Raw genomic sequence first — 15,381 nt, forward strand, 5'->3', positions numbered from 1 at the left:
CCACCTAGAATGAGAAGGTGGGGATGAAAATGTGTGGCCTATGTTTTATTTTCCCCTCTTCTTTTTCTGTTTTCTTTCTGTGTCCTTGTTTTTTTTTTTTTTTTTTTTAGAGCTTATGCTCTTCATTTTGGTAGCTTCTTTCCCTTTTTAATAAAATTACTTGTCTTTCAAGAAAAGATAAAAATAAAAATAAAAGATATTGAAGCAAAATGAAAGGGGGGGGGGGGGGGGGAAAGAGAAAAGATAGCCGAATATATTGTGAAGGAAATATTAAACAATCCATTCCCCTTACCTCTGTTCTCTTCAAAACATAATCAATCAACTCTTCCATGTCTGCAAGTACATGGATGGATTTTGACATACTTGAGATCTACAAAAGAATAAACTTGCATATATTGGATTCAAAATAAGATAATATAGTCATTGTTTTTGGAGTTGTGGGACAAATGTTGGGTGCTTGAGGAACATGTTCTAGGATAAGTGTAGCTAAAATGAGAATCTTGTGTGGATGAGTGGCGAGACGGGAAAGGATAGAATTAATGGATGCATTTGAGGGAGCTTGGGAGATAGGAAACAAAATGAGGGATAAGTAGAATTAGTTTGGTCATATGCAACAGACTCTATTATCTAGTTACACCTTTCAACAAACAGTTATCTTCAAACTGAGCATGCTTAAATGAGAGACAGAATTTTTAGAACTAAAATGACAAATGACAGGATATGATATGCTATATAAAGTTACAAACAATGTCATAGAGATGAATTCTCCATATAGACTAAAATTAGATAATTAGGAATGTTGTTTTACAATATGAAATTTTTATACAAACTATCTAAATGGCTTTATATAATCTGGGATCTCTGGATTCCTAATAGGGCTATCAATTATTATAGATTTGACATCATAGACCTGAACAAAATTGAAAGAAAAGAAAGAAAATACAAAGTTAATCTACTAAAAATGGTAACCTTGGTTTGGAGGTAAGCATGTTCCGGTAAATTTGGCTTCAAAACATCTAATAAGAAGGTTATTGCCTCTTGCATCATGTTCCTCTGCAATGGAACACCAAAAGATCAGGTCTCAAATCAAAACAACATATCAAAATGAACATTTGCAACCAAACATGCATGTTTAAGCAAGCATAAATAAAATATTCAAGCACAAAAAATCATGCACAAATGCACAATTTCTGACTTTGCAACTCCAAATGGTTGATCAAACAAGGCAATTTTTTTTAATCAATAACATCAAAGACAAGAAAAGGGAATATAGTAGTCAAACCTGAAGGAAGAGATCTATGGTAGTGTTGTACAAGCCCCATATGTACAAGCCTCATTATCACCGATGCTTCCTATGTAAATAAGGTATTTAACAAAAGCTAATGAGAAAAGATCAAATACAACTTGCATGACCTGAAATGACTGATAGATGGAAGATGCATGCAGAAAATACATAAACCATTTCCAATCCAAATGATGGGAAAAAGATAGAGCCGCCACCAAAAATACATAAACAATTTCAGAAAATGGAATTGTCTAATGGGATATTATTTAGATGATGCTTCCAAGATTTGTAAGTCAAATAAATAAGAAATTTGTATAAACAACATTCAATTACCTCAATTGCAGAACCAATCATCTGAATAAGATGGTCAAATACACTAGTCCCTTCAGCTTCAAACAATTTGCAATGAAGAAGACATTTGTATATAGTGGACTGGCACAACTGAATGTTGTACACCGTTTGGCCCCGAGCATTGTATAATACATTGTACAATAAACACTAAAAAAAAGGAGAGTAAGAACTTGGACCACTGAAACAATAAGGGTAAAGTATCTAAGGAGTAGAAGTTTGCAGGTTGCAGGAGACTGTAAAAGCCACATGGTATTTATTACCTGGTCCCAGCCCAGAGGAGTAAGGTGCGCATCAAAAAGTGCATGTGATAAGTAGGCATCATGATTCTTTTCGCCTTCTACATTGTGAATCCCATTTAAATTGCAGATGGCAAAAACCACAAGCTGGTAAAGTAAAAAATAAATTATCACTACAAAAAAGGGGGATACATTATTTTAATACAAGGCAATCAAAGCAGGTTCAGTACAAGGTTACAATCCAAGCATCAAACATAAAGCACATTAAGCACAAAAGGATTAAAAAATACAACACGCACCTTATGTTCAGATAGTTCCTGTGGGTCCTGGGACAACCCTAATATCAAATTGTGTTGGACCAGGGTCATATCTGCATATCTGATTTGCCTAGATCAGACCCAGTTGCACCCCTAGAGAATCAATGGGTTGGGTTGATCCCATGACCCACAGACCTGGTCCAACTCATACCCAGATATGGGTCCAATGAATAATCCAGTTGGGATCAGGTCCCTGTTTACAGCTCCAGCAGATAATCATATAGTCTTCTAAAGCACAATGCAGGATATTTTTGAAGAGAGAGTTTGAATCAGATAAGAGTGCCCCTACCAATTATTTGGCTGATGAATTGCGTTGCAATGATTGAAGCCAGCTACTTGAAGATCCAACAGTATTGCCTGCTCCTAGACCATTGTGTACAGCTTCAGTTTGCAACACTGGTTTTGTGCTTATGGCATTTCTCCTGGACACACCCAAAGGAGCAAATGAGGTAGATGGCATGTGATATCAGAAGATTGTCAGCACCCAAATTTTTATTGATTGCTAATTTAAATTGCATTTGAACTCTGGTGCGAGCAGCATTACTCAATCCCATTCGATCTGCAACCTCGGCTGAATGAGAAACACCATTTCCCCCTGAGATCGGACAGGCAACCAGAATCGTAAGAGTTATGGTCAAAACAAAGATTACAAACCAAAAAAGTTATGCCCTATATAATATGAATGCTAATAACTACATATTTCCTCAATATTCCAGACATTGAGTCAGCATTAACATAAATTTGCAAGTAAATTGTGTAAATCAAAAGAAGTCAGTAAGTTAAAATAACAGATTCCACAAGTACAGCAATTTCAATAGGATTCCACAAGGTGCAGGTGTGTGTGTATATATATATATATATATAAAACCTCGTAAGTCTTGGCTACAGTCTGACCTGGCCAAGAAGCACTTCAGCAAGAACACAACCAGCTGACCATACATCAATTGACGTAGTATATTCGGTTGCTCCAAATATAAGCTCTGGAGCCCGGTAGTAGCGAGAGCATATGTATGATATGTTTGCTTCTCCCTTGACCTGTTATAATAATTAAAAACACAGATTTAAGAGCCAAAATCGAGAAACAAATATGACTAAAAGTCTAAAATGATATGTTCGCTTTCCCCTTGTGATGATATGCAGAACTTGATATATTCCCACTGGTCAGGTATTAAGCATGAAAGTACACCATAAAAAGCAAAAAGGTGTGCATGTACCAGAATTTTTGCACTTCCAAAATCACAAAGCTTGACCTGGTGGGTGAGAGGATCCACCTGCACAAAAATTCACCAAGTAAGATAAACAGTTGTAGTTCCCAAACAGAACAAATTCAGTAAACATCCCTAATAAAGAAAACACATACAAGAATATTTTGAGGCTTCACATCCCTATGACAAACCTCAGGTAAACTGTGAATAAAAGCTAGGCCCCTAAAAATCTGGAGAACAACACCAAGTCAAAAAAAAAAAAAAAAAAGAAAGAAAGAAAGAAAGAAAGAAAGAAGAAGAAGAAAGAAAGAAAGAAAGAAAGAAAGAAAGAAGAAAGAAAAGAAAAGAAAAGAGAACAGATAATTAAACGGGCACAGAACCTATTAAATGCAAGAAGGATCTCATACTTGATATGTATAAAGTTGTACCTGATTTAGAATAAAAGAAAAAAAAAAAAAATCAGTCTATATCTGTTAGGTTATTTAGAATTCATAGTGAATCATACAAATTGTAAATCCAACAGATCAACTTTAGTAGGCAAGTTCAAGACAAATTCACCAGAAATCTCACCTAACAGCACCTAAATGATAAACAAGACTATATCACAGGTGGCAAGGAAGACTTCCTAATTGTGCACTTTGCAGCAATGCACTCCATAAGAAATCGAATAAATGAAAACTTGTAAATGGTATAAACTATCAGGAACTAAAATAAAGCAGTGATGAGACCAATCTATTTCTGTCACTGTGAGTGCCCTGTGTTGAGCCTACAGCACTGGGATCGAGAAGAGCTCATGTATATATGTGTGATTCTTGCTATGTACCTAATAAACAGTTGGAATTCTTCAAGTGAGCACATGTATATATCATATTAGTAGCCCATTGACACCCTACCCTTGTCACTTGTGGGGATTCTCCATGCTTTGGAAAAAAAAAAGTGCCAAAAAAATATTTCACACCAATTACACTGAATTCAAATTAAAATTAAAAAAAAATAAATTCAAAACATAAGAAAAATAACTTTTCATTTACCATCTATTTCATGTGGAGCCTGTGCAATCACACATGCAGTATGGTGCTTACAAGATGCAAGCTTTCCATCAATTACCATCACGTAAAAATAATACAGTTTGCCGCAACCACCACTCTAACACCGAAGAGAGGCAAGAAAAGTAGCCAACCACTTCTACCAAAATCCAAACCCAGCTCTCCTTCTTAATGGAAACGAATCCAAACCAGCATAACACTCACCCCCAAATTACAATTAACCTTCGGGACAAGCAAGTTTTGAATTTATAAATTTTTAGCTTCTCCCTTTAGTCTTTTCCATTTGAAGGAAGACAGTTGCTACCATTCTTACAAGTATTTCTGCAAGTCCCTGATCACAGGCTTTAGATTGTGTCAACAAAGAGAAATTTAGTATAAGGCCCCTCCCACAACCAGGGCCATCAGAGATTCACGTGCTATTTGAACTCACTTAAAAGAGAGGTCTCCTATCCCACCTAAATACCTCCACTCAATGTTGAATACAATTTCTTCTCATGGGCTTGCCATGAAATTCTTTACCTCATGCTACACTTTGCAGCTCTTTCTTAATAGAAGACATGCATGCCCCATAAGAAGTCTTATTATTAAGTGCCACAAGGCAATTCCAATGTATCCACCATGTTGGAAGTTATCATCACTAGTTTCTAACACATTTACATGTAAACAAGTTAAATGCGTTTAGGTGGTATGATTGCTTTGCCCATCATACATGTTAGGTCAAGGATCAGTTACAAGACATCAGCAACAGTTCCAAAGCATTTCAGCAGTATGATTGCTTCAGTCATCATACATGTTAGGTCAAGGATCAGTTACAAGAAATCAGCAAAAGTTTCAAAGCATTTCAGCTCGTCAGTTTTTTTTTAATCAATCTGCACAGAACCATTGCTTCCTGAATTCATGAGCAACACACCACCAACTGATCTAGTTTCTTCCTCTCTCTTTTTTTAATCATTGAGACAATCTGAAAATTCTTGCCAAGTTTTAAGTTATATATATTGTAAAGTTCAAAAGGAGAACTTACCACAGGATCCATTTCATATTCAATTGGCTCTAAAATGAAATCTTCGTCTTGGATTACTCCATTCACCATCAATTTTCCATCACGGACCTATCTATTGAGGGTCAAATATTGCATATTAGACCCTATTTATTACTTAGTTTTACATACATGATAATGCTTAATGCTCTATTTTAATCATGCTTGTGTTGCAGGGTGAATTTAGGAACTTGGACTAAAAGAGTACTAAAAGCATGGATTTGATGCTCAAGAATCACCAAGGCAAGGGACGGATCTTAAGGGACCAAGATTGAAGAATTCACACGCCAAAGATCTAAGAAAATCAAGTGATTGACGATAAAGAGGCCTGAAAATCGCCCCGAATGCAATATCATAGGGTTCCCGCCATCCGTTTGGCTCGAAACTTTATAAGAGGCATGAAGACCCTAAATTAACCGTACATGTCGAAATTCAACCCTTAGATCATTGTGGAAGTGGCCCAACGGAGAGATCAGCCACAAAACCACCGATTTGGGGCCCACCTGACACCTGGATATGCTTCAATTTTGGTCTCAACCCCTTAAATTGGATGGCAGAGCGGATGAACGGAGTAGATTTATCAGAAACATCGCAGTGGTCCACACAGGGGGACTTGCGAGTGCATAGCCGATGCACTCTCACATCAAATCGGACCGGGCAGACCGGTCAAAGGGTCCTTGACCCGACCGATTTCTTTCCAAGAAGTAGCGTCCGCACGCTGTCTCGCCAGGGAAGTGTAGTGGGCCACCATCATGGTCCCGATGGACGATCGGGACCATCCATTTGATCCAAGGGAGGGGGGGCTGACCATACCCATGTTGATTTCTTGGTCCCATGCACGTGTACACACGTAGATCGCCGTAAAACGCAGGATGAACGGCGGGAAGATTCGATCCTTTGGGCCACACCAAACTCAACCAAAACCACCCCTTTCCGACCGAAATTTCGCCAGGAATCCAATGGACGGGGGTGGATTTCTCCGAAAACATCACTGTGGGGCCAACCGATCATCGCAGCGAATCCACGTGCGCATGGTTCACGTCCGGGAAATCCAGAAATTCCCGGCGGTTGTAGCCCACTGTCTGTGATGGGATCAGTAATCTGGACTGTTTAGACGACACACCAGGGGGCCACGACCATAGCCATGATGCCAGATTTCCGAGCTGAGGCGTTCAGCGTCCCAAAAACTCATCCAAATGCAAGGAGTTTGCGTTTCTCTGTTGCGTAATGTGCGTAAAAGCTATGCACGCTGCTGTGCGTAAACAACACTCCCACCGACTCCAGCCATTGCACCGACCCACTCCAGCTATAAAAAGAGAAAGAAAGGGACGTGAGAAGGCATCTTTGGATGTGGAGCGCACGAGCAAGAAGCATGGACGGCTGGCGCATCCATCTTCCTTCCTCTTTGGTTTCATTGCTTTGTTTATATTTTTCCTTTAAGAGCTTAGTTTCATCATGATGATGATGGGCTAAAGGGCTAAGAGGTGAAGCTTGTAGCGTGATGGGGTGTTTTCTACGGCTTTAATTCATGTTTATTGAACTCTCTTTGATTATAGTTTGATTATATGGAATATTCATAGTTTTTAATGGTTTGTTGTGGCTTAAATTACAATGGATCTGCGATAGCTTTGAGTATTTTCTATGCATGTATAGAGGTTGTGAGCGTAGGACCCCTGTTGTTCACCATCGTCTTATGGACATGGTTGGATGATGAAACTCTTCCTAACATTCATAACTCTCAGATTGGTTGTGGATTAGTTAAATTTTGTTGTTTACTTTGTCTCATGGGCATGGTTTTGCGATGGAATCAATTCTAATTCTCATACCTATCATTCATTAAAAACTAGATCAAAGGAAGTTCAGATGTGAATTTTAATGAATTACCTTCCAATTGGATGAAGATAGGACTCTAAATCTAGTTGTGTTCTTGAATCAAGCGTAGATCTCCCTGATCTCTACAAGTGGATCCTTGGAAACCCTAGTTTCCCACCTTTGAATTTTACAAGTTTTAGTTTCATAATTCATCATTATTCTCTTACTTTCTCCTGATTTAGATTAAATCTTATTCTACTTCTAGTTCGAGTTACTTTCAGATTGCGTACAAGGTTCAGTCCCTGTGGATTCGACCTCGGTCTTACCAAGATTATTACTACATCACAACCCTATACTTGGGGTGGTGAACAAGTTTTTGGCACCGTTGCCAGGGATTGACGGTTGCGTTTTTTTGAGATTAATTAGTTTTGGAATTAGGTTAAGATTAGGGTTTTTCTAATTTTAGGTTTTTCTGTTTTTAGAAACTAACTTAACTTTCCTGTTTTGTAGGACCCTGATATAGACTTTCTAAATTGGTAATCTCTTTCTAATTTTCTAATTTTTTAATTTTTCTATCTTCTATTTTTAGATTAGGTTTTATTTTCTATTTTTAGAAACATTCTAATTCTAGGGTTTCTTTTAATTTTAAAAACTAACTTTTTTTTTATATATTTTTAATTTTAGAACTTTCCTAAGTTATTTTATTTTTTTTAGAAACTTTCTATTTTTAGACACTTTCCTTTTTTAGAAACTAGTTTACTTTCTATTTTTAAAAACTGACTTGTTTTGTTTTGTTTTGCAGGTTTTTAACTTAGGAACTTCTGATTTGGTAACCTCTTTTCAATTCTTCTTTTTCTTTATTTCTAGATTTCTATTTCTCTTCTTCTTTAAGTTTAGGTTAGAATCTGAGATTGAGGGCTGCGAGTGTTTCATGCCCAAGTGGGTCCGTGATAACACTCGACGTCTCTTGACTGAAGGAGGATTGGTTGAGGGGTTAACTATCCATCGCAGGAGTAGACATCGCTTGAGATCTCCAAAGTTAATTGAAGTTATGGCCACAAATCAATTGGCCAATCAACCAGAAGGACAACCTCAACCTTGGGTTGGGGAAGTCCAGGATGAGAATGAGGTGCATTAAGTACCCCCGCCTCATACTTTACGAGATTATTTACAATTGGCAGGGGTGAGTACGCCCTCATGCATGATTTTTCCAGAGAATACGGGACACATGGATATCAAGCCAGGGGTGATCCAACTCCTTCCAAAATTTCATGGGCTTGAGTCAGAAAATCCATATTTACATCTGAAAGAGTTTGATGAGATCATAGCCACACTATACTTTCCTAATGTGTCTAATGACACGGTCAGGCTGAAACTCTTTCCCTTTTCTTTGAAAGAGAAAGCTAAGACGTGGTTACATTCACTACGTCCTCGATCTATTGGTAGATGGAATGACATGACAAGGGAGTTCATAAAGAAAATTTTCCCATACCATAAGATGAACACCCTTAGAAAGTCGATCATAAACTTTGCCCAAAGAGAAGATGAAACATTCTTCCAATGTTGGGAGCGGTTCAAAGATCTTGTCAGTTTATGCCCATAGCACGGTTTTGAAATGTGGCTCATCACGAACTTTTTCTATGATGGACTGACTTCTCCCATGCGCCAATTAGTTGAGAGGATGTGTAATGGGGAGTTTAAGAATAAAGGTGTCGATGAGGTGTGGGACTACTTTGATAAGCTTGCTGAAAACACACAATCATGGGACATCTCCCCCAAACCAAGCACCATGTCTAGGCCGACTCAATCAAAGGAGGGGTGAAATGTATTTCCTGAAAGAGGACGATGATATCGGTGCTAAAGTGGCTAATCTCACCAGAAAACTCGAGGCCATGGAATTAAAGAAGGATAAGGCTAAGTAAACTGTTTGCGGTATTTATGCTTGCAACATTCACACAACTGAAAACTGTCCAACAATACCTGCCTTTCAAGAGGTGTTGAATGAGCAATCCAATGCCGTGAACAATTACCAAAGACCTTTCAATGGACCTACCTCCAATACATTAAATCCTGGTTGGAGAAATCATCCAAACTTCAGTTGGAGGAATGGACAAACTGCTAGCCCTCAAGGTTTCTTCAATCAAATTCCACATTAAGAGAAACCTCAAGAGGACCCGGTTCTAAAACATCTTCAAAAGCAAGAATTTTTCAATCAGAGTATGCTACAAGCCTTTCAAGACCTCACAAAAGCCATACAAGGACTTGATACTAAAAGTGCAATTGGGAATAAGGGGAGCCTTCCAGCTCAAACTCTTCCCAATCCAAACCCACAATATGAAGTTAGCGACTCGAGCTCTTCAAATTAAATGGAGCAAGCTAAATCTATCACCACTCTTAGGAGTGGGAAGACCATTGACAAAACTACTTCGATTAGGGCTGAAAAGCCTATGGAACCAGAAGAGGACAATAAGGATGGATCTAGCCATCCCCACAAGAATTAGAACCGAAACCTCAAGGGAAGCCGGTTGCTCCATTTCACCAATGGTTGGTGGCACCAAAACCTCTCTCTAACTCTCAGGACATTCTAGAGGTGTTGAAACAGGTGAAGGTCAATATTCCTCTACTTGATGCCGTAAAACAAATATCTTCATATGCCAAATTTCTGAAAGACTTGTATACGACCAAAAGACGGCAAAATATGCAAAAGAAAGTCTTCTTAACTGAGAAAGTGAGTGTCATCCTAAAGCAAAATGTGCCACAGAAATTCAAAGATCCCGGTAGCATAACCGTTACTTGTGTAATTGGGAATTAACGCATTGAGCACGCACTTCTTGGTTTAGGAGCTAGCGTAAATCTGATTCCTTACTCGGTCTACAAACAGTTAGGTTTGGGTGAATTAAAACCCACCTTAACCACACTACAACTTGCTGATCGCTCTGTTTGTGTACCGAGAGGGATAATTGAGGATGTGTTGGTCTAGGTTGACAGATTCTACTACCTTGTAAATTTTATAGTCCTGGATATCGAACTCATCAGTAACATGAGCACTTAAATTCCCGCCATTCTTGGTTGCCCATTCCTTGCCACTTCAAACGCAATCATCAATTCTAGGAATGGTGTCATGAGCATGTCCTTCGGGAATATGACATTGGAGTTAAACATCTTTTTCAACACGAGTAGACGGTTAGAGGATGATGCGGATTTCCACGACATTAACATAATTGACTCTTTTGTGGAAGATAGAACGCCTCTGACCCTCTAGACACGTGCCTGGCCCACTCCTATGATTTTGATGATGACATGATTAAGGAGATGGTTGTCATGCTTGATACTGTGCCGGTACTTAAAGTTAACCGGTGGAGGCCACAATTTGAAGAATTGTCCCAAACCGAAGAAGTGCCTCTGCCATCTAACCTCAAGGCACCGAAGCTTGACCTAAAACCTTTGCCATCTGATTTGAAATATGTTTATTTAGGTCAAGATAAGACATACCCGGTGGTGATTTCATCCCACCTTGAGCAAGAACAGGAGAGTCTCATATCTACTCTCATTGAGCATAAGGGAGCCCTTAGATAGACGATTGCGGACCTCAAGGGAATTGACCATTCGATTTGTACTCACCGCATTTATCTTGAGGATAATGCGAAGACCTCTCAGCAATCACAACGTAGACTAAATCCAAACATGAAGGAAGTGGTTAAAGCCGAGGTTCTTAAACTATTAAATGTGGGTATCATATACCCTATATCCGATAGTCAATGGGTGAGTCCAACTCAGGTGGTTCCTAAGAAGTCCGAAATCACCATCGTAGCTAATGCCAATAATGAACTTGTGCCAACTAGAGTTACTACTGGTTGGAGAATGTGCATTGACTACAGGAAGTTGAATACCGTCACGAGGAAGGACCACTTTCCTTTGCCCTTTATTGATCAAATTTTGGAAAGGCTAGTTGGTCATTCCTATTATTGTTTCCTTGATGGGCATGATGAGTATTTTTTCTGATATGGTGGGGCAATATCTAGAGGTCTTCATGGACGATTTCTCTGTTTTCGGTCCATCTTTCAGCGAGTGCTTAGAGAGTCTTATATGTGCCCTGAAAAGATGTGAAGAAAAGAATTTGGTACTCAATTGGGAGAAGTGTCATTTCATGGTTCGTAAGGGAATTATCCTTAGATATATCATCTCCTCCAAAGGAATCGAGGTAGATAAGGCTAAAATTGATCTTATCTCTAACCTACCTCCACCCAAGAACATACAAGACATGCGATCCTTCTTAGAACATGTCAGTTTTTACAGACGATTCATAAAGGACTTTAGTCTCCTATCTCGTCCTTTATGTAATCTACTTCAAAAGGATGCACCATACAAGTGGACTAAGCAATGTTATGAGCTTTTACTAAGCTTAAGGGCATGTTGACCACTGCACCTATCATGTAGCCACCCGACTAAAGCCTTCCTTTTGAACTTATGTGCGACGGGTCTGACTATGCCCTTAGGGCGATTTTAGGCCAGAGAAAAGAAAAAAAGCCCTACGTTATCCATTACGCAAGTAGAACTCTAAATCCTGCCCAAGTGAACTACTCAACTACGGAAAAGGAACTCTTGGCCGTAGTGTTTGCTTTGGACAAATTTAGGTCCTACTTGATTGGATCCAAGATCGTCGTTTACACAGATTATGCGGTGCTCAAGTATCTTCTTTCTAAGAATGATGCTAAGCCCCGCCTGCTAACATGGATCCTCCTACTCCAGGAATTTGATTTAAAAATAAAAGATAAAAAGGGAGTAAAGAACGTAGTGGCTGACCATCTTTCTCACCTTGATCTCCCTAATTCCCCAAAGACGACACATATCAATGACATATTCCCTGACGAACAACTGTTCAAAATCTCCTAGTCACCTTGGTTTGCTGATATTGCTAATTATCTTACCACAGGTTTCACACCGACACATTGGACCGCACAAGATAAGAAGAAATTTTTCACTGAGGTGCGCAAATTCTTCGAGGATGATCCGTATTTGTTTAAATATTTCCTAGACAAAATCTTAAGAAGATGTGTGCCAAACAATGAGCATCAGAGTGCCATCTCCTTCTGTCACTCTCAGGCCTATGGTGGTCACTTTTCTGCTAAAAAGACCATGGCCAAAATTCTACAGTGTAGCTTTTACTGGCCTACTATGTTCAGGGACACTCATGAGTTTTGCAAGGCTTGTGAATGTTGTCAGAAGTTGGGAGCATTGTCTCGTCGAAATATGATGCCCTTGAACCTCATTCTTATCATAGAGGCATTTGATTGTTGGGGCATCGATTTCATGGGACCATTCCCCCAATCCTTTGGAAATCTATTTTGCTCTCCGTAGACTATGTCGCTAAATGGGTCGAAGCGATTCCGTGCCGGAACAATGACCATCAAACGGTCATTAAATTCTTAAAAGAAAACATCCTTTCCCGGTTCGGAACGCCTCGAGCCATCATTAGTGATGGGTGCTCACATTTTTGTAATAGGCCATTCGAGAGTTTAATGAAGAAATATGGTATCTCTCATAAGGTAAGCACTCCATACCACCCATAAACAATTGGGCAAGCTGAGATTTCCAATGGGAAGATCAAACACATCTTGGAAAAGACGGCTAACCCTGACCGTAAAGATTAGTCAATCCGATTGACCGATGCTTTATGGGCTTACCGTAGTGCATTTAAGACCCCTATTGGAATGTCTCCCTTTAGACTTGTCTATGGGAAGGCCTGCCACTTGCCTGTGAAGTTGGAACATAGAGCCTACTGGGCAATCAAAAATCTGAATTTCAATCTGGACAACACTTGCTCACTACGCAAACTTCAGTTAAATGAACCTGAACAAATCCGGAACGATGCGTACGAGAACTCGAGAATTTACAAGGACAGGATGAAGGCGTTTCATGACCAACACATTCTGCGAAAATTATTTACGCCAGGTCAGAAAGTCCTTTTGTATAATTTTCTGTTACATCTCTTTCCGGGTAAGCTTCGATCTTGTTGGACCGACCCTTTCACTGTTATCAATGTTTATCCTCATGTGGCTATCGAGATTCGGAATCCAAACAATGGCAATGAGTTTAAAGTAAATGGACATCGATTAAAGCCATTTGTTGAGAAATTTGATTCAGAGGACATGTCCATGCCTCTGAATGATCCTGTTTACCAGGATTGATCTCCTAGTCTGATGGAGGTATAGGTAGGTTTACTGCTTTCATAAGACTAGGGTAGTTTGCTTTTTGTCGTTCTAGGATAGTCGGCTTTATGCTGTAAGGATGGTTTGCTTTCCAGTTGTTTTAAGATAGTTTGCTTTTGTTGGTTTGACTCTTGTACTGACCCACCTTCACGTTGAGATCTCTTGAAAAAAAAGCCGTTCAATTTCCTCGTCAGGTACTATCTTTCTATCACTTCTCCTTTACTTTCGCTGCCTCATATGCATTACATGCTTATATCTTTTACATTGAGGACAATGTAGATTTTAGGTTGGGGATGGGAGATTAGGTTACCTAATCAGTATTTTCTTAGTCTTGAGCAAAAATTGTGAAAAATTTTAAAAAGTTTTTGGAAATTTTTGTAAATTCAAAGCGATTTTGATGGCCATCTTTAATTTAGAAGTATAAGACACTTAATGTTGGTGATTTATGACTCGTGGATTCAGTTGCTTGTTAGATTTCACAGTTAAGTTCGAGTTAGTAATCCATGATTAAAAGTTTTAAACATTGATTGTGTCATGATTTCACATGTCACATCTAGCTCACACATTAAAGCTTCGGTTCGATATTGAAGGGTTAACTTGGTAATCACTAAGCATGGAAGGAACCAGCCAGGGGAATTTGTCCATCATGTTCTTTGAAAAAAAAATTAAAAGAAGAGAAAAATATCCAGCTAAAAAAATAGTTGTCATCGAAAACGGCTACTTGTTAAAGATCTTTAAAAAGGTTGACACAGCGTGAAGCCATCGACGGAAAAATCAAAAGCTGGAAGAATAAAAAGGCTGAACTGTAAGGCAAGTTTCGGTTTCGGTTTGGCTATTCGAAATGCTTTTGTTGATTACCAATGATAGCATGAAAGTTGAGAATTGGACCTTTAATTGTGATAAGTCGAGGTTGCACTATACGCCCATGGAACTCAATGTTTAGAATTGTTCCAATCGATGGATTAATACTTTGAACTTGACCATGAAGTTTACCGTGCGCTTAAGTTTAGGAGAAACTAATATTCAACATTAATGCATCTTAAAATTCTAGTATCTAGATTGTTTTCTCAAAAATCACTTGAGTTTATAGAAATTGTCTTGTAATTCTTAAAATATTTTTTGCATACTTTGCTCAGGACTAGCGAAATGCTGGTTGGGGATTGTGTTGAGGGTTAAACATTGCATATTAGTGCATAAAACATGGAGTAGATTAAGCCAAACTGCAAACATAATCCAGGGACAGATGAAATGTACAAGCGGAAGACTGAAGTGAACATATGAACTAGTGTAAGTCCCCAAAGGATGTGTGCAGTGCCAGTTAATATTTACAAGTGTTTGTCTCAAAATACAAGTATCAAAATGAAATAAACCACTACAATAATAACCTCGAATCCCCGTAGCTCCGGACACGACTCACATGAACCTGCCTGAGAACTGCATAAAGGAGAACGCCTCCTCGTCATCCTCATACTCCTGCTCCGCCTCGTGGGTCGCATCATCATCTGCATCTAAGACAGAGTCTGGTTAGTGTTTAAACACCGTCCCAGAATGTGGGAGTGAGTGATCAACTCAATGGAACTATATAGTAAAAGTTAACATGTTATCAATTCAGTCAAGCAGTAATAATAAAGCAATACAATCAAACATATCCTAAGTATTCTTGTTAATGCAAGGATATATGTAGAAATGATGCATGCCCTCGCCTGCACTCCCTCAGCGTCTTCATCTTACGGTACGCATGACAACCTCCCACAGTGCTCCACAACGCCAAGGCACATGCAATGTGGTGCATGAACATGATTACCAAGTTGTTATTAGTCCTTTTCATACAACAGAATTGGGAAGCTAAGGTACCTTATATCAATTCTCAAACGGTGATCCATT

General features: G+C 38.9%; 1 long non-coding RNA gene across 2 annotated transcripts; it reads right to left on the reverse strand.

The window, feature by feature from the left end:
- Positions 1-1,894: 1,894 nt before the first annotated feature.
- Positions 1,895-4,167, reverse strand: LOC131216953 (uncharacterized). 2 transcript variants are annotated; one of them, XR_009157117.1, is made up of 5 exons: positions 3,775-4,167; positions 3,550-3,624; positions 3,404-3,460; positions 3,084-3,224; positions 1,895-2,611 (listed from the first exon to the last, which is right to left on the reverse strand). It is a non-coding gene; the product is annotated as an uncharacterized LOC131216953 (long non-coding RNA). The 2 variants fall into 2 exon arrangements; XR_009157118.1 differs by lacking the exon at positions 1,895-2,611 and adding an exon at positions 2,670-2,784.
- Positions 4,168-15,381: the final 11,214 nt, after the last annotated feature.

This window comes from Magnolia sinica, chromosome 10 (genome assembly GCF_029962835.1).
Source record: "Magnolia sinica isolate HGM2019 chromosome 10, MsV1, whole genome shotgun sequence".
Taxonomy (NCBI): domain Eukaryota; kingdom Viridiplantae; phylum Streptophyta; class Magnoliopsida; order Magnoliales; family Magnoliaceae; genus Magnolia; species Magnolia sinica.